This window comes from Siphateles boraxobius, unplaced genomic scaffold, assembly GCF_051911475.1.
Source record: "Siphateles boraxobius isolate OS27281-9 unplaced genomic scaffold, OSU_SipBor_1 63, whole genome shotgun sequence".
NCBI classification, from domain to species: Eukaryota; Metazoa; Chordata; class Actinopteri; order Cypriniformes; family Leuciscidae; genus Siphateles; species Siphateles boraxobius.
Window position 1 is genome coordinate 1,060,324 of NW_027509190.1, and position 22,256 is coordinate 1,082,579.

A 22,256-nucleotide genomic window follows, 5' to 3' on the forward strand; every position below is an offset into this window, starting at 1 on the left:
TCTCAGCTGCTCAGTGAACAAAAACAAACAGATGAACTAGAGGAAATGACTAGCAGTTTGAGCACCATTTTCTCTAGTACACTAGATATTGTTGCACCAATTAGATTAAAAAAGGTTAGAGAGAAAACTAAAGCACCATGGTACAACAGTGCTACGCATGTTATCAAGAGAGAAACTTAGAGCGTAACTTAGAGCGTAAATGGAAACAAACTAATTTAGAGGTCTTTAGAATCGCGTGGAAAGACAGTATGTCACGTTATAAAAAGGCTCTAAAAGCAGCCGGGGCTGAGCATCTCCGCAAACTAATAGAAAATAACCAAAATAATCCAAGGTTTTTATTCAACACCGTAGCTAGACTAACAAATAAACAAACATCACCAGAGCAAAATATTCCGTTACAGTATAATAGTAATGATTTTATGAATTTCTTCAATGAGAAAATAGAAAGCATCAGAAACACAATTGTAAATGTACCATCTTTTATGGTGTCTTATGATTCAACCTCAATTATCGCCCCTCAAGAACAACTACACCGCTTTACAACTATAGGACAGGAAGAGTTAAATAAACTTATCATTGCATCTAAACCAACAACATGTTTATTAGATTCAATACCCACTGAAATAAGTGTTACCTGTAGTGGAAGAGCCTCTTCTCAATATTATTAACTCGTCTTTATTTTTAGGTCATGTTCCAAGAATATTCAAACTGGCAGTAATAAAACCTCTCATTAAGAAACCGCAATTAGATCCAAATAACCTAGCAAATTACAGACCCATTTCAAATCTTCCATTTATGTCTAAAATTCTAGAAAAAGTTGTGTCCGCTCAATTGTGCTCTTTCTTGCAAGAAAATGATATCTATGAAAAATTTCAGTCAGGATTCAGACCGCATCATAGCACAGAAACTGCGCTAGTTAAAATTACAAATGATTTACTTTTAGCTTCTGACCAAGGCTGTATCTCAATACTAGTTCTACTCGATCTTAGCGCTGCGTTCGACACTATAGATCATAAAATACTCTTGGATCGACTACAAAACTACACTGGTGTTCAGCGACAGGCATTAAGCTGGTTTAGATCGTACTTATCAGACCGTTATCATTTTGTCTGTTTAAATGGGGAAAAATCAAAAATAACGTCAGTAGATTATGGAGTGCCGCAAGGATCGGTGTTAGGCCCTCTGCTATTCTCAATATATATGCTGCCACTTGGTAATATTATAAGAAAACATGGAATTAATTTCCACTGTTATGCTGATGACACTCAATTATATATTTCATCACGACAGGATGAAAACACTAACTCATCTAAATTGACAGAGTGTCTAAATGATATAAAATGCTGGATGACGTGTAATTTCCTGCTATTAAATTCAGATAAAACGGAGGTATTACTTATTGGTCCAAAAAACTACCCCCAAAACCTTGTACAATACAACTTTAATTTAGAAGGATGTCCTGTTACTTTATCGACTACAGTAAAAGATCTGGGTGTTATACTAGACCGCAACTTGTCTTTCGAAAATCATATTTCATATGTTACAAGAACAGCCTTTTTCCACCTTAGAAACATTGCTAAGCTACGTAACATGCTATCTGTTTCTGATGCAGAAAAGTTAGTTCATGCATTCATGACCTCAAGACTAGATTACTGTAATGCTTTATTAGCTGGCTGTCCTGCATCCTCAATAAACAAGCTACAGTTAGTGCAAAATGCAGCTGCTAGGTCAAGAAAATATGATCATATAACACCAATTTTATCATCTCTACACTGGTTACCTATTAAGTTCCGTATCAATTACAAAGTATTACTACTGACCTATAAAGCCCTAAATGGTCTAGCTCCTGTGTATTTAACAGACTTTCTATCGCCCTACAATCCATCGCGTTCTTTAAGATCACTAAATTCGAGGCTTCTGGTCATTTATATCTAAGTCCACTAAAGGAGGGAGGGCCTTCTCGCATTTAGTTCCTAAACTCTGGAACAGCCTTCATGATATTGTTCGAGGCTCAGACTCGCTGTCCCACTTTAAAACTAGATTAAAGACGCATCTCTTTAGCCAAGCATTTACATAATGCTTAACTTTTATACCACTGTTGAATCAGATCGAATGCATTAATATTATGAACAGCAGCTATGCTAATTATTTCCCATCTGCTCTTCTGCTGTTATCTCGGGACGCTAGTCCCGAGGTAAATAGCGTTCGTCAGCTCCAGTTTGTATCCAGCCTCTCACGGAGACTTCAGATCCCCCAACACCTGCGATGAGACGACTAAACGCCTGTGAAGAGACGACTCGACGCCTGTGAAGAGACGACTCAACGCCGGCGATATGTTATGCCCTAAATTACTACATGATTAACTAACTGTATTTTTATGTATGTATGTACAATATGTATTGTGAAAAGCACTATACAAATAAATTTGAATTGAATTAAATTGAATTTTAATAAATATTTTTCTTAACAATACATTTGTAACGCAAGTAACTTAATTTTATTAACATCAGTAACTGTAATCAAATTACATAATATTTAAATGTAATGAGTTACGTTACATTACATTGCATTACATTACATACAATACTTTGTAACACGTTATACCCAACTCTGATGGTTACTCACAACAGGTGCCATGGCTGTCAATCAAGAGATTTAATACGAAGACCACATGTACCTGAGAGCAAATTCTGCCACAAGGCCAACGCCACCAACTCCGCTTTTAATTTAAACTAGAAATAGCACATATTAGCCTTGAGCTGTTCACATTACACCGTCAGTAGAGTCTTAACATACCTGAATAGGAATGGGAACGGAAATGCCAGGGAGAGGAGACCCCACCCCATTGGCCAGCCAATCCATACCCCAAACTAAACTAATCAGATGATAAAATCACTTATTCTGCCACAATAATATTACATAAAAAACAGTAGCAGTCAATTTCACATGATTTACAGTAGCCTTGTGATATTGTGGCATCAGTATTATGACAATCTGTTATTCAAATTACTTTTAAAGGATTAGTTCACCCAAAAATGAAAATTCTGTCAGTAATTACTCATCCACATGTTGTTTCAACCTCGTAAGACTTTCGTTCATCTTCGGAACACAAATTAGGATATTTTTGATGAAATCTGAGAGCTGGGTCACTCCTCCACAGGCTTTTTAGGGATTTTCTTCTCTGTGGGCCTCGAGTGAGTTTACTAGTGTAATAGCGCAGCGCTTCTGTCGTCACATAGGCTCACTATTGGCCGACGCTGGTCATGTGTGTGATGCGTGTGACGTGTGAAATCTTTCAGAGTATCACGGCACTGCATGAATTTCTGCAGTAGTATTGGGATGTGAAATTAACAATTAATATTAAACAATTTAATCAGAGACTCTGATATCAGTCAATCAGGCCACTAAAAGATGACTACCGTAATTCCTCAAATAAAAACCGGTAGTCAATTAAACGCCTGCCGGGCCTCTGATAGTGGCCGGGGGCGGGGTCAACACAGACAATTAAAGGCCGGTCTTAAATTAAGGCTGGGGAAAATTTAGTGTTGATAGGTATTCTCCTAAGTGACTTTCATGTAATGACATAACGTAACATACTCATTTTCCACTAGATATTTTCCCTCTAACGTTCCCAGCGGGCACTTTGACATCAATGTAACATCAATATGACATCAAACAATATGTCAAAATGTTGTTGAGTTTCAACAACAAGTTTCCCTTTATCAGGCTCAGGGAATGAGTGCAGAAATTTCATGGAAAGACTTTCATCAGTCTCCATTCTATGAGGCTGAGAAGCAGAGGTGGATTGAGGAAAAGAAAAAATGACTTCACTGACAAATGACATGCCCAGACCTCAAATACTGTTTATAGCTCAAAGACATTCCTTGCACAATGTTATGCATATATGTATATACATATTATTGCACTTTTAATGTATATATATATATATATATATATATATTTTTTTTTTAATATTTAATTTATTTCCATTTGTTCATTAAAATACCAAAAGTATTGTATTTTATTGTATTGGATTGTATTTTAGTGTTTTTTTAAGTTCATTTATTGACTTGCATTATTTTATCTTGCTCAGATTTGAAAAACACTAAATGTTAAGCACTGGTACTATTATACTCTGTACATAATTGTTTAATTTAAAATACTTTTTTTCTTGTTTTTTCCTGTTCTCCTCAACTTTAGATATTATTATTGCTGTTGTTTAATCTATAATCTATCATTTTAAATTGTTAAATTTATTTCCATTGTTCATTCAAAATCAAAAAAAAATTTAAAGTAAATTTTATTGACTTGCATTATTTTATCTTGCTCAGATGTGTAAACACTAAATGTTAATAACTGTTATCATTAAACACTTCATAATTATTTGATTTAAAAAATCTTGTTTTTTTCCTACGTTCTCCACAGCTTTATATTTTATTATTATTATTATTAATGTTATTGTTGTTTAATCTATAAGTATTCAATACATTACCTTTTTTAGTTTTACATAATAATATGTATATTTTTGTACTATAAATAAAACGAGAAACTTACTATTTGGTGTTTACTGGTTATATTTCATATATATATTGGATTTCTGTACATAGTTAAACAAATATAATGTAAATATCTCAATGTAAAATGTAAAGGTCTAAAACATTATCAAAATGTTCTTTACAATTATTCACATTCAAATATTTTCTATATTAAAGAAAACTATACCCTATTATAATGTAAATGTTTATTAAGGTAATTGCACATTTTGTACATTCTACACAATAACTAATCTTACACGTTTTATTCTATTTTGTGCACAAAGTTAGTTTATTATATGTAAATCGTACTTAACATGAGTTTCTAATAATTTTTTAGTATAGATACACTTTATGGTATTTGTGGTCGAGACGAGACTCGAACCTGTGATTTCGTGTATTTTTTCAGGCCCGCCTCCCTGGAATTTCCTGCGTTCTTATTGGCTAGCAACGCTCTACACCTACATACGACTGGCCGCATGGTGTACAACTAAACGTAATAACCACTACACTACGGAAACTTAATTTGGACGTCAGTCCCACCTCTTCTAGGGTACGCTTGTTCAAAAGCGACTGAAACTATAGACTGCCCAGTGTTTTTAACATGGCAAAAAGCTGCTAATTTTGTTGGCAGACCAAACATTTTTTATTACTGTAAAGGAAACCTCAATGGTCATTTGTTTTATTTTTGTCCTTTTCTAAAGAGATTAAACCACAAACATCCCTGCAAGTGTACTGACCTGCTCAACAGAAAATCGCATACGAAATTTTTGCAAAAACCACCCACAGTTTCCGCCCAGTTTCGAACTGGGGACCTTTCGCATGTGAGGCATACGTGATAACCACTACACTACGGAAACACATCTTCAGGTTGCAGACATAAATCTTTAGGTGCACAGTTTAAATTTTCTGTGAGAATCCAACCGCTGCTTCTGCTCGGTTTCGAACCGAGGACCTTTCGCGTGTTAGGCGAACGTGATGACCACTACACTACAGATACCTATTGACGAGGTGCATGTTCTTTTTAGAAGATGGCTCCTTCCCATAATCTGCCCTGCAAGCAGTGTGACAGTCTGTAAATTCCACAAACAACCGAACAGAGGTCATTCGGCATGGCAGTCTGCCTACAGCTCCTTGGTACGATGGCCTTCACCTGTCTCAAAAGCAAGGGTTTTGTAGCGAATTGCAGCATTTATATTTAAAATGCCTCCGCTTGTTTTCACCCAGTTTTGAACTGTGGAAGAGAGAGGTATAAGGGCGGCTTTCGTCAAACTGACAGTTTTATTGCCCCCCATAAAGCCCTGCCCCTCCCCTTCTATGACACCGTGGGAATTTCCCACGCTCCTTCCGGATTGGTCACGTTACCGTGGGAATCCCCCGAGATACTCAGCCCTCCCCTCCCTCCCTCCCTCCCACTTCCGGCTTGTACATCTGTGCATGGAATTTCTCCCCACGCTAACTCCTCCCCTTCCTCCCCATATTGGTCTGAACAGATTAAGTGTGGAAAATCACCCACGATCACTAGGGCTCAATGTAAAAAATGTTCAAAATGATTAAAAAACATTAAAGACAATATTTTAATCTTTTTTAAGAAAATGTATAATAAAAGCCATAATCAGTATCATGCAAATAGTTTTATTTTCTAACATACGTTTGAAGAAAAGTTGTACTTTTACAATTAACTAGTGTTTAAAGGTATTAAAAACGTTGTATAAAGTTAAAAAAGTCTTACGTTTTTACAAAACTCCGTTTTGCTGAAAGAAGAAGAACAAAGACATTATAAAAGGTTTTGTGAGAAACGCTGTGAAACACTTGTGATCATTTCCGCACTCCGACCAGAAATGGCTGAACGGGAGTGGTACGGTGCACCACACGCTGACTCCTCCCACGACACACCTCCGCACCTGGAGCGTGGGAGATAGAACACAGAGTTCCCACACACACACATCTCCACACATGGATCGAGGGGAATAGAACACAGAGTTCCCACACGCACGCACACACACACACACACACACACACACACACACACACACACACACGTCTCATTGGTCAGCTACGACTGACACTTACGATGACATCACTCTAAGGGATTTCCCTCCGTGGCGGTCTATTTAAAAACGCCACGATTTCAACGCAAAATACGGTTGTGATTGTGGATTATTAGATCTATTCAGGAGCAATGGCTATGGCAACAGAACCCAAGACCCCCGAGAGAAACATTGATGAGGCTATGGAGGATTTGACTTTAGCTCCGCGGAAGAAGCAATCTTGTTTAACAAGATTTCTCCATGAACGATGTGGAATATGTTTTTCATTTGTCTGGCGGCCGTTTGTGCAAGTACAATTTTGAAGAGAACAACCGCGAGGTCAGATTGATTAATGTGGATAACGATGAGAGATTTACAAGGAATACAACAGAGGATCCGCATCTGTTTTTCACAGAACGAGACTGGATCTTATTTTTCACCTGCGTCTGGAAAGATATGAAAGAAGGGTGTGACGAGCCCCTCTTTATAGCGGAGTGGAACGGTCTAACGATGGGTACAAAATACAGGCTGCTGGCGGACAACGTTAACAAACATCCCGAGGATTACATTTACATCCTTTGCACTGATTTTGGGTCAGATGTACCCAAACGGGCATGGCCTATCTCGGAGGATAACCACCTTAAATACTACGATTTAAAATTCATGTTTCAGTGGAAGGATATGCCCGTGCTGGAAGACATTTTTGCCAAAATTGATAAACTTTTCAAATGGTGTGATGCGTACGAGCGCTACAATAATATTAAAGTGAAACTCTTTCACCCGGATTGGTACACGCCCAGTAGGAGGGGTGTTCATATAGCACCGCCCACATTCTACAAGCATTAAAAAGACCTCCCTTGACAACTCAACTCATTCTGCATTATGTCTCAAGAAACCATTCACCCCGGATTCTCTCCTCTTGGAGCTGTTGATGGATACACGCAATCAGGATTATCAAATGCACCGGAAAGAAGCGTCGACTGGATGAATAAATTTTGTACAGATCTTGGATATCACAACTTGGCGTTCTTCACGAACTATGGAGCTAATGGGCCCGTTACAAATGCAGGTACAGCATCCCCTGTGAACGCTGACACGTCTGCTGATGAGCCAGACGGGTGTCTCGGCGATGCTGGACATCGGATTATTAAAAGTGTAGTTACAATCATATTGGAATATTTGATCTATAAACGAATGAAACAAAGCTGCGACGGCTGTATCGTAGACCACCCATCCCAAACGAGGCACTCGTGTTTGTTCGAACCACCTGGATATTATTTTTATGGATGTTTTGACGAGATCAGCCTGAAGGTTCTCAGACCGGAGCTAAAAACTATCCTAGCTCAATCGCTGAGTCTGTATCGTGCTACACCACATCTGCAAAGAATCCAAGGTGCTGTCGAGACAATCTTGTTTGAGCTTAAGGATGAGATGTACATTGTGGAGCAGCTGGGATCTATCAGACAGAAACTTGTGGATGAAAGTTGTGAGGAAATTATTTACTCGGCTGTCGAGAAGTGGAAGCTTGCTGCTGCTGAAGACCCTGAACCTGTCCTCGTGTGAAAATGTGGAACCTCTGCACATTCTGGATTCTCAAATATTTCTTTAAACTGCGTGTTAAATGTGGATTATCAACCCTGCTGTACAAGATTATCGATGATAATCATGCTACAAACACCGGAAAGTCTGCGGATGATATACGTCTAACGAAATTGACGTGTCAAATGAATGCTGTGCGGAAGTCATCGGACGACTGGAGTAATATGGTGAACATATCTGTAATCCATAAATGTACGACTATCAAAAACATTCTCGATCTAATGCCTGAAAATGCTGATTCCCTTAAAATAGAAAACATATTATGTCTATGTACGTATGTAACTGATGTTTGCAAATTGTTGACATTTTAGCTGAATTCGTCCTGGAGAAAAATTTTGAAATGTGTGTGAAATTTCTTTTGACGTTTGGATGATACATGATTAAACCCTTGTAACCCTGTACTTTTCTCGATTCTAAAATAAAAAAAATGATTATGTTGATATACCCTTTTGTGTGTGACTATGTATGTAAAAAAAATAAAGTGAACAACATTGTAAGTGATCCGTTATTTTCTGAAATAAAATAATAGATATTCCTGAAATAAAAAAAATAAAAAAAACTTTATTGTTTGCTGATTGTTTGTAAAAAAAACAAAAAAAACTTTGTTGTTTGCTGATTGTTTGTAAAAAAAAATAAAAACTGAACAACAATGCAAGTGATTCAGGTATTGTCTGAAAAACTCATAGCGTCGACATGTCAGAGCTAATGAAGAAGATATACTATGATCCAGCGAATTCTGGTGCTTTTGGTGGTAAGGACAGATTAAAACAAGCGGTATTGCAGGAATACAACGTAAGACTATCTGATAAAGAGGTGACCGACTGGCTCTCCAGTCAAGACGAATACACTCTCCATCGTACTGCACCAATAAAATATAAACGGAATCGTGTGGTAGTGTATGGAAAAGACCATCAGTTTCACGCTGATTTGGTTGATATGTCGATATACTCGAAACAGAATGATAATATTAAATACATAATTACAGTTATTGATATTTTCAGTAAATTCGCATGGACGTGTGTACTTAAAAATAAGACGGGGCCGGAAGTGATGAAAGCTTTTTTGTCTACTCTGCGGGAGGGGCGTATACCAACAAAGCTACAAACAGATAAGGGCACAGAGTTTTTCAATAAACATTTTCGTATTTTACAAATACGTAAGGAGACACCCGAATTTAAATTCTCAATTGGAGATGTCGTGAGAATCTCTAAAGTCCGGAATATTTTTGCCAAAGGGTACGAGCAAAATTATACTGAAGAATATTTCACAATAACCGCATGCATTCCACGTATCCCTCCCGTATACCGATTACAAGACTATGACGGTGAAATTATCGCTGGTTGTTTTTATGAACAAGAACTACAGAAGATTATCGTGAGTAATGATGCATCTTTCAAGGTTGAAAAAATACTGGATAAACAACGCTGTGGGAAAGTCATGTGTGTGTTAGTCAAGTGGTGGGGGTGGCCTTCTAAATTCAACAGCTGGATTCCTAAAAAACAGGTGATGGATCTGCAAACCACCTTAAAGTTATAGTGAATTCGTAACAGGTGTCATTTATGTAAATCATGTCTGAGGAGGGGTTCCACGTTACATTCCCCTGCAATGCTTCGACTAATGTCTATCCTGAGAATCGTATATCTAATTACAGAACTAGGTTGTGCTAGAAGTATACATTTAAAAGGCCTGTGGGAAGTGGCACTGGTCGAGTTTGAATATCCATTGACCTGGTACACCTTCAATGAGGACGACGCTGTATTTATTATCGATTGTGATCAAAGCCTATTACAGAATAACGTCAAACTGCACAGTGTAAGGGGTGACCTTAATATCCAAACTTTTCGGAAAGCCCTAAAAATATCTACGAGCCGGAGCGCTTTAAAGTGTGGTTATTTTGTGGATATACCCATACTACTCAGAGAAATAAATGCATATCTCCCCCCGCGGGTGCAGCTCGGCTACGATCATATAAAGAATAAGATATTTCTGAAAGCAGGCCAGAGGGCTTCGTTGACATTTTATGGTAAGGTATCTGTTATACTGGGATTAAAACCCGGTGTTCCTATGGAAGTTGCAAACAGTTCGGATGAGCATCAAGACACACACGTCACATCAGTCACATACGCACCGTTCCAGGCTGATATAAGAGGTGGTTTTTATACCCTATATGTGTACACAGATACAATAGACTACCGATCAGTTGGAGATTTGTATGTACCTTTACTAGGTACAGTACTTATCGAAGGGGAAACAAACAAGGCTGCCTGTGTCAGGTACGACAAGTCACACTACGTGCGTCTTAATAAAACCAGTATTAACGAGATAACTATTGAGGTTAAAGACGACTTGAACAGAGAGATACTATTCACCTACGGGAAGGTTGTATCTAAACTTCACTTTTAGACCCGTGAAACAACACCTTTTTTAAATGGTTTATCTCGCTCCGTACCAGTCGGACCCCGATCGTTATGTTGCGTACTACAAATCTCAAACCGGAAACGGCTTGCCCAGTTACGCAGGGGGTGGTGTCATGTACGGTTCCGGTTTTGCATCAGGAATCGGCGGATTGTTTAGGGGCTTGTATCGAATGGCAATCCCATTTCTTAGAAGGGGGTTCAGTATAGCAAAACCACATCTAAAAGCCGCTGCAAAAAACATAGTAAGTGATTTCGTAACTACAGCTCTAACAAATTCGTATAACAATGATGACGGTCAGAGCTGGCATGGACTTATGGTCATGGGGCGTAGACGGCTAAAACCACCAGGGACCCGTATGAGAAGAGGGCGTGGTCATGGCATAAAGAAAACCATACGCATCAGTAAGAAGCGCTCAGTCGCAAAAATCAAACAAAGAACCCGTACGAAGCGTGTGAAAAGAACTACAAAATTAATTGTTGATAGGTAATCTCCTAAGTGTCTTTCATGTAATGACATAACGTAACATACTCATTTTCCACTAGATATTTTCCCTCTAACGTTCCCAGCGGGCACCTTGACATCAATGTAACATCAATATGACATCAAACAATATGTCAAAATGTTGTTGAGTTTCAACAACAAGTTTCCCTTTATCAGGCTCAGGGAATGAGTGCAGAAATTTCATGGAAAGACTTTCAGCAGTCTCCATTCTATGAGGCTGAGAAGCAGAGGTGGATTGAGGAAAAGAAAAAATGACTTCACTGACAAATGACATGCCCATTCCTTGCACAATGTTATGCATATATGTATATACATATTATAGCACTATTAATGTATATATATATATATATATATATATATATATATATATATATATATATATATTTTATTTTTTTTTTATTTTTTTTTTTATATTTAATTTATTTCCATTTGTTCATTAAAATAACAAAAGTATTGTATTTTATTGTATTGGATTGTATTTTAGCGTTTTTTTAAGTTCATATATTGACTTGCATTATTTTATCTTGCTCAGATTTGAAAAACACTAAATGTTAAGCACTGGTACTATTATACTCTGTACATAATTGTTTAATTTAAAATACTTTTTTTCTTGTTTTTTCCTGTTCTCCTCAACTTTAGATATTATTATTGCTGTTGTTTAATCTATAATCTATCAATATAATTTATTTCCATTGTTCATTAAAATCAAACAGTTTTGTCCTTGTTTGCATAGTACTTTAGTGTTTTTAAAGTAAATTTTATTGACTGATGTACAGATGTGTAAACACTAAATGTTAATAACTGTTATCATTAAACACTACATAATTATTTGATTTAAAAAATCTTGTTTTTTTCCTATGTTCTCCACAGCTTTATATTTTATTATTATTATTAATGTTATTGTTGTTTACTCTATAAGTATTTAATACATTACTTTTTTTAGTTTTACATAATAATATGTATATTTTTGTACTATAAATAAAACGAGAAACTTACTATTTGGTGTTTACTGGTTATATTTCATATATATATTGGATTTCTGTACATAGTTAAACAAATATAATGTAAATATCTCAATGTAAAATGTAAAGGTCTAAAACATTATCGAAATGTTCTTTACAATTATTCACATTCAAATATTTTCTATATTAAAGAAAACTATACCCTATTATAATGTAAATGTTTATTAAGGTAATTGTACATTTTGTACATCCTACACAATAACAAATCTTACACGTTTCATTCTATTTTGTGCACAAAGTTAGTTTATTATATATAAATCGTACTTAACATGAGTTTCTAATCATTTTTTAATCTAGATACACTTTATGGTGTTTGTGGTCGAGACGGGACTCGAACCTGTAATTTCATGTATTTTTTCAGGCCCGCCTCCCTGGAATTTCCTGCGTTCTTATTGGCTAGCAACGCTCTACACCTACATGCGACTGACCTTCGCGTGTTAGGCGAACGTGATGACCACTACACTACAGAAACCTATTGATGAGGCAAATGTGCTTTTTAGAAGATGGCTCCTTCCCATAATCTGCTCTGCAAGCAGTGTGACAGTCTGTGAATTCCACAAACAACAGAACCGAGTTCATTCGGCATGGCAGTCTGCCTACAGCTCCTTGGTACGATGGCCTTCACCTGTCTCAAAAGTAAGGGTTTTGTAGTGAATTGCAGCATTTATATTTAAAATGCATCCACTTGTTTCCGCCCAGTTTTGAACTGAGAACCTTTCGCGTGTAAAGCAAACGTGACAACCACTACACTACGGAAACTTGATTTGTAAGTCAGTCCCACCGCTTCTAGCGTACGCTTGTTCAAAAGCGAGTGAAACTATAGACTGCCCAGTGTTTTTAACATGGCAAAATGCTGCTAATTTTGTTGGCAGACTGAACATCTTATATTACTGTACAGGAAACCCTAATGGTCATTTGTTTTATTTTTGTCCTTTTCTAAGAGATTAAACCACAAACATCCCTGCAAGTGTACTGACCTGCTCAACAGAAAATTGCATACAAATTTTTTGCAAAAACCACCCACAGTTTCGAACTGGGGACTTTTCGCGTGTGAGGCGAATTTGATAACCACTACACTACAAACACGTCTTCAGGTTGCAGACATAAATCTTTAGGTGCACGCTTATTAAAAAGCATATAAAGGAAATGAGCGCTGCACCCACCTAGCGTGGCAAAGAGTTTAAATTTTCTGTCAGAATCCAACCACTGTTTCTGCTCGGTTTCGACCCGAGGACCTTTCGCCTGTTAGGCGAATATGATGCCCACTACACTACAGAAACCTATTGCTGAGACGGATGTGCTTTTTAGAAGATGCCTCCTTCCCATAATCTGCTCTGCAAGCAGTGTGACAGTCTGTGAATTCCACAAACAACAGAACAGAGGTCATTCGGCATGGCAGTCTGCCTACAGCTCCTTGGTACGATGGCCTTCACCTGTCTCAAAAGTAAGGGTTTTGTAGCGAATTGCAGCATTTATATTTAAAATGCATCCACTTGTTTCCGCCCAGTTTTGAACTGAGGACCTTTCGCGTGTAAAGCAAACGTGATAACCACTACACTATGGAAACTTGATGTGCAAGTCAGTCCCACCGCTTCTAGGCTACGCTTGTTCAAAAGCGCCTGAAACTATAGACTGCCCAGTGTTTTTAACATGGAAACTTGATGTGCAAGTCAGTCCCACCGCTTCTAGGCTACGCTTGTTCAAAAGCGCCTGAAACTATAGACTGCCCAGTGTTTTTAACATGGCAAAAAGCTGCTAGCGGCAGACTGAACATCTTGGGCCAGTTGTTCAAAGGTAAACTGATCGGATTTTGGTTATCGGACTGGATCAAATCTTGAACATGGGTTGTTCAAAAGGGAAAGAATGAGTCTGAAATCAGATTAGATCATGGAATCCAATCCTAATTTTAATCTGGATCAAACCTTCAGTTTGTGTTGTTCAAAACTTGTCAGTATGATTTGGATAACTTTGATCCAAAAAAACAGTATTATCCTGATCCCAACTGGGGGTAGGATTTCAAGTTGGATTCCAAGAAGAAAATGTAGTAAAACTTTTAAATTGGTCAAATAATACTTTTGTATCATTTAGTGTATATATACTTTTATTTATATTTTGCACTTGACTTGTGTAACCGTTGTAACAGTGATAAAGTAGATAAAGTAGACATAGGCTACCAATAAAGCCATTCAGTAAAGTAAAGTAAAAATAAAAATGATCTTGTCCCCATGAAATAATTTCAATAACAAACAAAAATAATATAATTCCATTTTTCTGTCATTCATCACCGTATATTAATTTCAAAGAAACAATCATTAGAGATGAGCCTGTCAAAAATAATTTCTAACAATTGCATACTATACGTCCAGTCAGTCCCTCATTCAGAAAAATGTTTTAAGACGTTTTCAAAATATCCACAATGTATATTTGTTTTTTATTTGTTGTGGCTCAGATGAGGGGTCATAAAATAAATTTATGAATGGAAGTGGATGTTTTTGTTATTTTTGTGTTTTGTCTCAAAATAAGAAGCATTTACAGTGACTCCATGTTGGCTCTTCTACCTGTTCTTTACATAGCTAAAGGATATGTTGTCCCATTAAGAGCACTGGTAATCCGGATTTGGTAATCTTGTAAACTGTGTATCTGGATCAGGGTGATCCAGTCCAATGTTGCTTTGAAAAACCGGCATAAAAGTTAGACGGATTACCTGATCCTGAATAAGAAAAAATGGGATTTCCAAATCCGGATCATTTTGATCCAGATTAAATGTTTTGAACAACTGGCCCCTTATATTACTGTACAGGAAACCTCAAAACCTTTTATATTACTGTACAGGAAACCTCAATGGTCATTTGTTTATATTTTTTCCTTTTCTAAAGAGATTAAACCACAAACATCCCTGCAAGTGTACTGACCTGCTCAACAGAAAATCGCATCCGAACTTTTTGCAAATTTCACCCACAGTTTCCGCACAGTTTCGAACTGGGGACCTTTCGCGTGTGAGGCGAACGTCATAACCACTACACTACAGAAACACGTCTTCAGGTTCAGACATAAATCTTTAGGTGCACGCTTATTAAAAAGCATATAAAGGAAATGATCGCTGCACCCACCTAGCGTGGCAAACAGTTTAAATTTTCTGTCAGAATCCAACCACTGTTTCTGCTCGGTTTCGAACCGAGGACCTTTCGCGTGTTGGGCGAATGTGATGACCACTACACTACAGAAACCTACTGATGGAGAGTGTGCTTTTTAGAAGATCCCTCCCTCCCATAATCTGCTCTGCAAGCAGTGTGACAGTCTGTAAATTCCACAAACAACAGAACAGAGGTTATTCGGCATGGCAATCTGCCTACAGTTCCTGGGTACGATGGCCTTCACCTGTCTTAAAAGTAAGGGTTTTGTAGCGAATTGCAGCATTTATATTTAAAATGCATCCACTTGTTTCCGCCCAGTTTTGAACTGAGAACCTGTCGCGTGTAAAGCCAACGTGATAACCACTACACTACGGAAACTTGATTTGGACGTCCGTCTCACCTCTTCTAGGGTACGCTTGTTCAAAAGCGACTGAAACTATAGACTGCCCAGTGTTTTAAACATGGCAAAAAGCTGCTAATTTTGTTGGCAGACCAAACATTTTTTATTACTGTACAGGAAACCTCAACGGTCATTTGTTTTATTTTGTACTGACCTGCTCAACAGAAAATCGCATATGAAATTTTTGCAAAAACCACCCACAGGCATGGCAGTCTGCCTACAGATCCTTGGTACGATGGCCTTCACCTGTCTCAAAAGCAAGGGTTTTGTAGCGAATTGGAGCATTAAATTTAAAATGCCACCACTTGTTTCCGCCCAGTTTTGAACTGAGGACCTTTCGCGTGTAAAGCAAACGTGATAACCACTACACTACGGAAACTTGATATGGACGTCAGTCCCACCGCTTTTAGGGTACGCTTGTTCAAAAGCGACTGAAACTATAGACTGCCCAGTGTTTTTAACATGGCAAAAAGCTGCTAATTTTGTTGGCAGACCGAACATTTGATATTACTGTACAGGAACCTCAATGGTCATTTGTTTTATTTTTGTCCTTTTCTAAAGAGATTAAACCACAAACATCCCTGCAAGTGTACTGACCTGCTCAACAGAAAATCGCATACGAAATTTTTGCAAAAACCACCCACAGTTTCCACCCAGTTTCAAACTGGGGACCTTTCGCGTGTGAGGCGAACGTGATAACCACTACACTACGGAAACACGTCTTCAGGTTGCAGACATAAATCTTTAGGTGCACGCTTATTAAAAAGCATATAAAGGAAATGATCGCTGCACCCACCTAGCGTGGCAAACAGTTAAAATTTTCTGTCAGAATCCAACCACTGTTTCTGCTCGGTTTCGCGTGTTAGGCGAATGTGATGACCACTACACTACAGAAACCTATTGATGAGGCACATGTGCTTTTAGAAGATGGCTCCCTCCCATTTGGTGGTTCTAGATCGGTTCCAAATATGTGTTTCAGCAAAACGGTTCGAAGGAAACCCCCGATCGGCCCGAAACTGACGTATGCGTCCCGTCACGGGCCCCTGGGACGGGTTCTAGAGTTCCGCGTCCCTCTGACCTTTTTTCGCGCTAATTGGCCACCAACAGCCCCATGGAATAAGTTGCACGTGGGACGTCAAATAAACAGGGGCCAAAAGGGGTCGAAAGGTCGCAGCGGCCCCAAATTCGGCACGGCGGTAGTCCGGGGGCCCCCGGTTCTAGATCACGGGTTTGGTGGTTCTAGATCGGTTCTAAGTATGTGTTTCAGCAAAACGGTTCGAAGGAAACGCCCGATCGGCCCGAAACTGACATATGCGTCCCTTCACGGGCCCCGGGGACGGGTTCTAGAGTTCCGTGCCCAAAACTGCTCGTTTGGCCGAAAAAAGCCCCCCTTGACCTGGAAGCGCCTGTGAAGTTAAAACTGAATAAGTTGCACGTGGGAGGGCGGAAATACAGGGGTCGAAAGGTCGCACCGCCTCCAAATTCGCCGCCCTGGTAGTCGAGGGGCCCCTGGTTCTAGATCCCGGATCGCAGGGTTCAAGATCGGTTCCAAGTGTATAATTTTTTTGTGCAAAAATCTCCTCACTTTTGGTCCTACTGAGCATATGTCTTTCTGTGTGTGCAAGAGGGCTGCCACTAATTGGACCATGTCCTCGGTGAAGGGTGGACAGAAAGGTCCGATCGGCCCGAAACTGACGTATGCGTCAACCGGGGCCCCCGGTTCTAGATCACGGGTTTGGTGGTTCTAGATCGGTTTGTGTTTCAGCCAAACGCTTTGAAGGAAACGCCCGATCGGCCCGAAACCGACACGCGGGTCTCGTCACGGGCCCCGGGGACGGGTTCTAGAGTTCCGCGTCCCTCTGACCTTTTTTCGCGCTAATTGGCCACCAACAGCCCCATGGAATAAGTTGCACGTGGGACGTCAAATAAACAGTCGCCCTAAGGGGTCAAAAGTTCGCAGGACCTCGAGATTGGTCACGGACGACCGCCACGGGCCCCCGAATCGGGCCCCAGAGTATCGTGGCTCTAGATGCTTCCTGAGCCTACTAGGCCGTCTAATCCTAACTGCTGAATTAACCCTTGCAGACACATGCTCCCATAGAGATCAATGGGAGACAGAGAGGTGCATAAAAAATAGCTAAAAATAAACTTGGCATGCATCGGCCCTCTGTCTGTCGCAGAGGGCCACGTGACGCAACTTTTTGTAGAGTTTGGGGCCCCTCGGACCCCCGGGGGCCGCACGGGAGCCACTGTCACGTGCAACTTATCCCATTCATTTTCATAGGCGCTTGGTGGACATCCCCACGCAACGGTCCCAATAGCTCCGAATGGCTCCGATTTGAAATCTGTGGCCCCTCAGGGTCCCCTCAGACGGTCCACAAAGACTGGGGTCCGTAGTACCCCGTTAAGTGCGTTACAGTCAAAAACAGCATCCCATCTGTAACCTATTTGACGGGTGCCCTAAATGCTGTCCGTGGACAGTCCATTTTTAGGCTAATTATGTATAATTATTAGCTTTAATGTACATCAGTGTGTTGTATTGTGTCCCCTGTGTGGTGTACAGTAGGTTTCACCTCATAAAACCACTGTAATTATGAAATATGACCTGTTAATGCATTGACCACGGACAGCCTATTTGGACCCCGTCAAATAAGTTGCAGGTGGGACTTCACCACATGTGATGAAATCGCCTAATCATTACGGGGATTCAACCGCAGAAAATGTCTAAGTTAAAAACAGCATCCCACCTGGATGGAATGGAGTTCCGACTGATCCTGGCACGAAGGTGAGTATACTGAAATGATTTAGGCCTGCTCTTCTCCCTGGCCCTGCTCCTCTCACTGCACCTGCATCTCTCACTGCATCTCTCACTGCTCCTGCATCTCTCACTGCTCCTGCACCTCTCACTGCATCTCTCACTGCTCCTGCACCTCTCACTGCACCTGCATCTCTCACTGCTCCTGCACCTCTCACTGGCCCTCATTTATCAAAAGTGCATACACCAAATTTCCAGCGTACACCCAAAACCACGGTGACTTTGATATTTATCAATATGGACGTTGGCGTACGGCACGCTCAAATCCTACGCCAGGTCAGGAGGTGGTGTACATGTACGCACGTTTTGAGTTAGTGCGGAAAGGCAATTGATGTGCCATAGGCACTGAGGTCCTATCCAGAAGCCCGCGGCAGCACGTCCATTGCACATGGCGCCCCAGCCTGTGGAGGAGGCATCTGTCATTACAACAACATGCCGCGAAGCTCGTTCCAGAGGCACTCCGGCCCGTAGAAAACTGAGGTTCGACCACGGGGTGAAGGTCTGACGGCAGGTCGGAATAACTGGTACTCGGAAAGTGCCGTGTTGCCATGCCCACCTCGGGACTCGGTCGCGAAGCCAAAGCTGAAGCGGTCTCATATGGAGCAATCCGAGCGGCGTTACCGCGGCCCGGTGTCGGGGCATAGTCATTGAACGCGTCCTGACAGAGGAGACCAGGGAAGGACGAACGTTCCACGGGGGTCTGCTCTGCCAGTGGGCTGGCGACAGAGGGGGACGAGAGCTGCACGGTCCGGGGACGGCGCGTGCTGTCATCCGGCTCTAGAACAGAGGCGGACGAGGGGTGCACGGCTCGGGGGCGGCGCACCGTGTCGTCCGAGAACTCTGTGTGCTCAGGGATGAACATGTCACTTCTCTCTTTAACCACATTAGGGTGCTGCCCACCAGGGGGTGAGCAGCGGGGAGTGGAGAACAAAAGATTCTCCCCCGGCCCTCCACCGGGGGAAGGAGTGGTCCTGCTACCATCTCCTGAAAAGTGACAGTCATCCCTGTCCAGAGAATCTCGCTCATCTGTAAAGCTGACAGTTCAGAGATGGCTTGTGGAACGAAGAATAAAACTTGGCTCCGAAGCGAAAAACATACCTGCATGTTGCCGGCGTCATCCTTTTATACCCACGAGGTAGGGCGGAGATACGCTATGCAAATTCCGCAGACCCATGGCATTTCTTTGCCATTGGCTCTTTTGTAATACTCGAAGTTGATAGGCTTTATAAGCGAAACCCCATTCGTCGTCATCCGACGTAACTCGGAGTGACAACGAAAGGGAACAAAAGTTTTATAAATCTGTGTGTAATGTTAATGAAAAGTGCAATATGGGAGAGAAGAACTGTTGCTAAAAAGGAAAAAATTGTGTTGGATGTTTGGACTGTGTTTGAAAGGAAAACTGAATTATATATGGAAAGACTGTATTTGTATTTTAAAGGTGAAAATATTGTGCATGCTTTTTATGATGTTTTTACCCCAAAAGTTTGTTGTGTTTTAAAAGATTTAATGTGGAAGCTGCCCGGAAGTGAAGGAGTTTTTAAAAAAATGTGTATGTAAATGGAAGATATGTGATGTATAGATGTATGTAGAAGAAAATATGTATTTTTTATTGTATTTATTTTTATTGTATTTTATTGATTGAAATTTCTTAATAAAAAATAAATAAATAAATAAAAAGTCACGCCCGATCTCGTCCAATCTCGGAAGCTAAGCAGGGTCGGGCCTGGTTAGTACTTGGATGGGAGACCGCCTGGGAATATCAGGTGCTGTGAGCTTTTTTGTTTTCTTCACTAATGGTTTAACCTTTTAAATAGCCCAATTTTGGCAGCAGTTTTCGCTTACGGCCATACCACCACGCCCGATCTCGTCTGATCTCGGAAGCTAAGCAGGGTCGGGCCTGGTTAGTACTTGGATGGGAGGATGCCTGGGAATGGCCCATGACCCCTCCAAGTCCTTATCCTGGGTCCTGATCACCTTGGAAACAAAGTAAACAGATCAGCAGGAGGGAGGAGAGAGGGGAGGAGAGATGAGAGAGGGGAGGGGCCAAATGGAAATATGTTTTCACACTTCAGGACATCAATATCTTAAATCTTGTTTACCTCTAAAATGGTTTACTGTTCTTTTTTTTTTTAAATCTTTTTTATGTTTTTGTGAATAAGATAATAAAACATTCAAGTCAGAGATTTTGGTCTTCATTAAGTATAATATGATGTCTGTCACGTAATGTAACAAACATAATGCTTCAATTAAAACAATAAAAAACAAGTAATAAAATAAATATGTTTGCTCATATCTGTTTGAAGTATAAATGGATGCACTTACAAATAAACTTGAGACTTTTAGTTACAATGTTTGCAAGATCACTTAAAAAAGCTAATTAACTATATTAGGCTACTTGAACAAAGTGTAATTTGCTCATGATATTATCCACTCTATAGGCCCTATTCGCCCTGTAAGGAAGCATGTAAAATGTACTCATAAAAGGGCCTTAATGGATTTTAAGACTTTACCTTTTCCTATCTTTGGCTATTGGACAAATGGGGAAACAGCAGTGAGAGGAATCATATATTTGGAAACATTATTTTTTTTAATTTGGTCAACAATATATATCTACATATCAGAAATAAATAAACAACTCAACAATAATAACAATAACACAGGTAACAAGGAAGACAGAATAGAATTAAGATTAAGTAATTTAGCAGAAAATATAGCAAAATAGGTACTAATAAGTTATAATTTACAGGATTTGTTCAACAATATTTATCTACATATCAGAAATAAATAAACAACAACAATAATAACAATAACAGGTAACAAGGTAAACAGAATAAAATTAACATTAATTATTAAGTAATTTAGCAGAAAATATAGCAAAATATGTACCAAGTTATTATTTATAGGATTTGTTCAACAATATATATCTACATATCAGAAATAAATAAACAACACAACCATAATAACAATAACACAGGTAACAAGGTAAACAGAATAGAATAAACATTAATTATTAAGTAATTTAGCAGAAAATATAGCAAAAAAGGTACTAATAAGTTATTATTTACAGGATTTTTATATATATTTACAAGATTTATACATGTACACATTGAGCAATATACAATATACATACAATATATACAAAGGGATGAGGTAATGCAGTGCAATAGTATGCAATGTTAAGCAGATATTTACATTCACTAAAAACACATCTTTTTTGGCAAATTAAATTACATTGTAACCCACAAAGTGCAAATAATGTTGATGACATGTAAATCTGTGCACAGGTAATTCTGAATAACCCACACCATGTCTAAACCAGGACCAAATAACAACCCCAATTCCAATTAAACTGGGACATTATGTAAAACATAAATAAAACCAGAATACATTCATTTGGAAATCCTTATCAACCTGTATTCAATTTAATACATTACAAAGACAAGATACAGCTTTTTTGGAACTATTGCAGGCATCAAATTCAAAGTGAGTGAGTTCAAAATCAAAGTAATAATCCAAGGCACTCGAATTGTATATACAAGCAGTTCATTAATCTAAATAGTAAACACCTGGTCACACACTACGCAAGGTAACCAACAGGGAGCAGAATTCAACAAATGAAATAGTATATTGCATAATATCAAGCCAAATCAAACCCAAAAAAAAAAAAAAAAAAACTTTTATTTGAAATATTTTCAGCAATATCTAGATTACAGTATACAAATCAAAACATAACAATAAAATAGAGCAAAAAAACATCAAAATATACACGTCAATGGATGTATACATCTAATGATATACAATACGA

At 39.2% G+C, this 22,256-nt stretch overlaps 4 non-coding genes across 4 annotated transcripts; all 4 read right to left on the reverse strand.

Annotated features, from left to right (window-relative positions):
* Nucleotides 1-5,319: 5,319 nt before the first annotated feature.
* trnav-cac (transfer RNA valine (anticodon CAC)) lies at nt 5,320-5,392 on the reverse strand. The gene has a single exon. It is a non-coding gene; the product is annotated as a tRNA-Val (tRNA).
* A 9,864-nt stretch (nt 5,393-15,256) lies between these two features.
* trnav-aac (transfer RNA valine (anticodon AAC)) lies at nt 15,257-15,329 on the reverse strand. Its single transcript has one exon. It is a non-coding gene; the product is annotated as a tRNA-Val (tRNA).
* A 613-nt stretch (nt 15,330-15,942) lies between these two features.
* trnav-uac (transfer RNA valine (anticodon UAC)) lies at nt 15,943-16,015 on the reverse strand. The gene has a single exon. It is a non-coding gene; the product is annotated as a tRNA-Val (tRNA).
* Nucleotides 16,016-16,280: 265 nt separating this feature from the next.
* trnav-cac (transfer RNA valine (anticodon CAC)) lies at nt 16,281-16,353 on the reverse strand. The gene has a single exon. It is a non-coding gene; the product is annotated as a tRNA-Val (tRNA).
* Between the last annotated feature and the right edge of the window lie 5,903 nt (nt 16,354-22,256).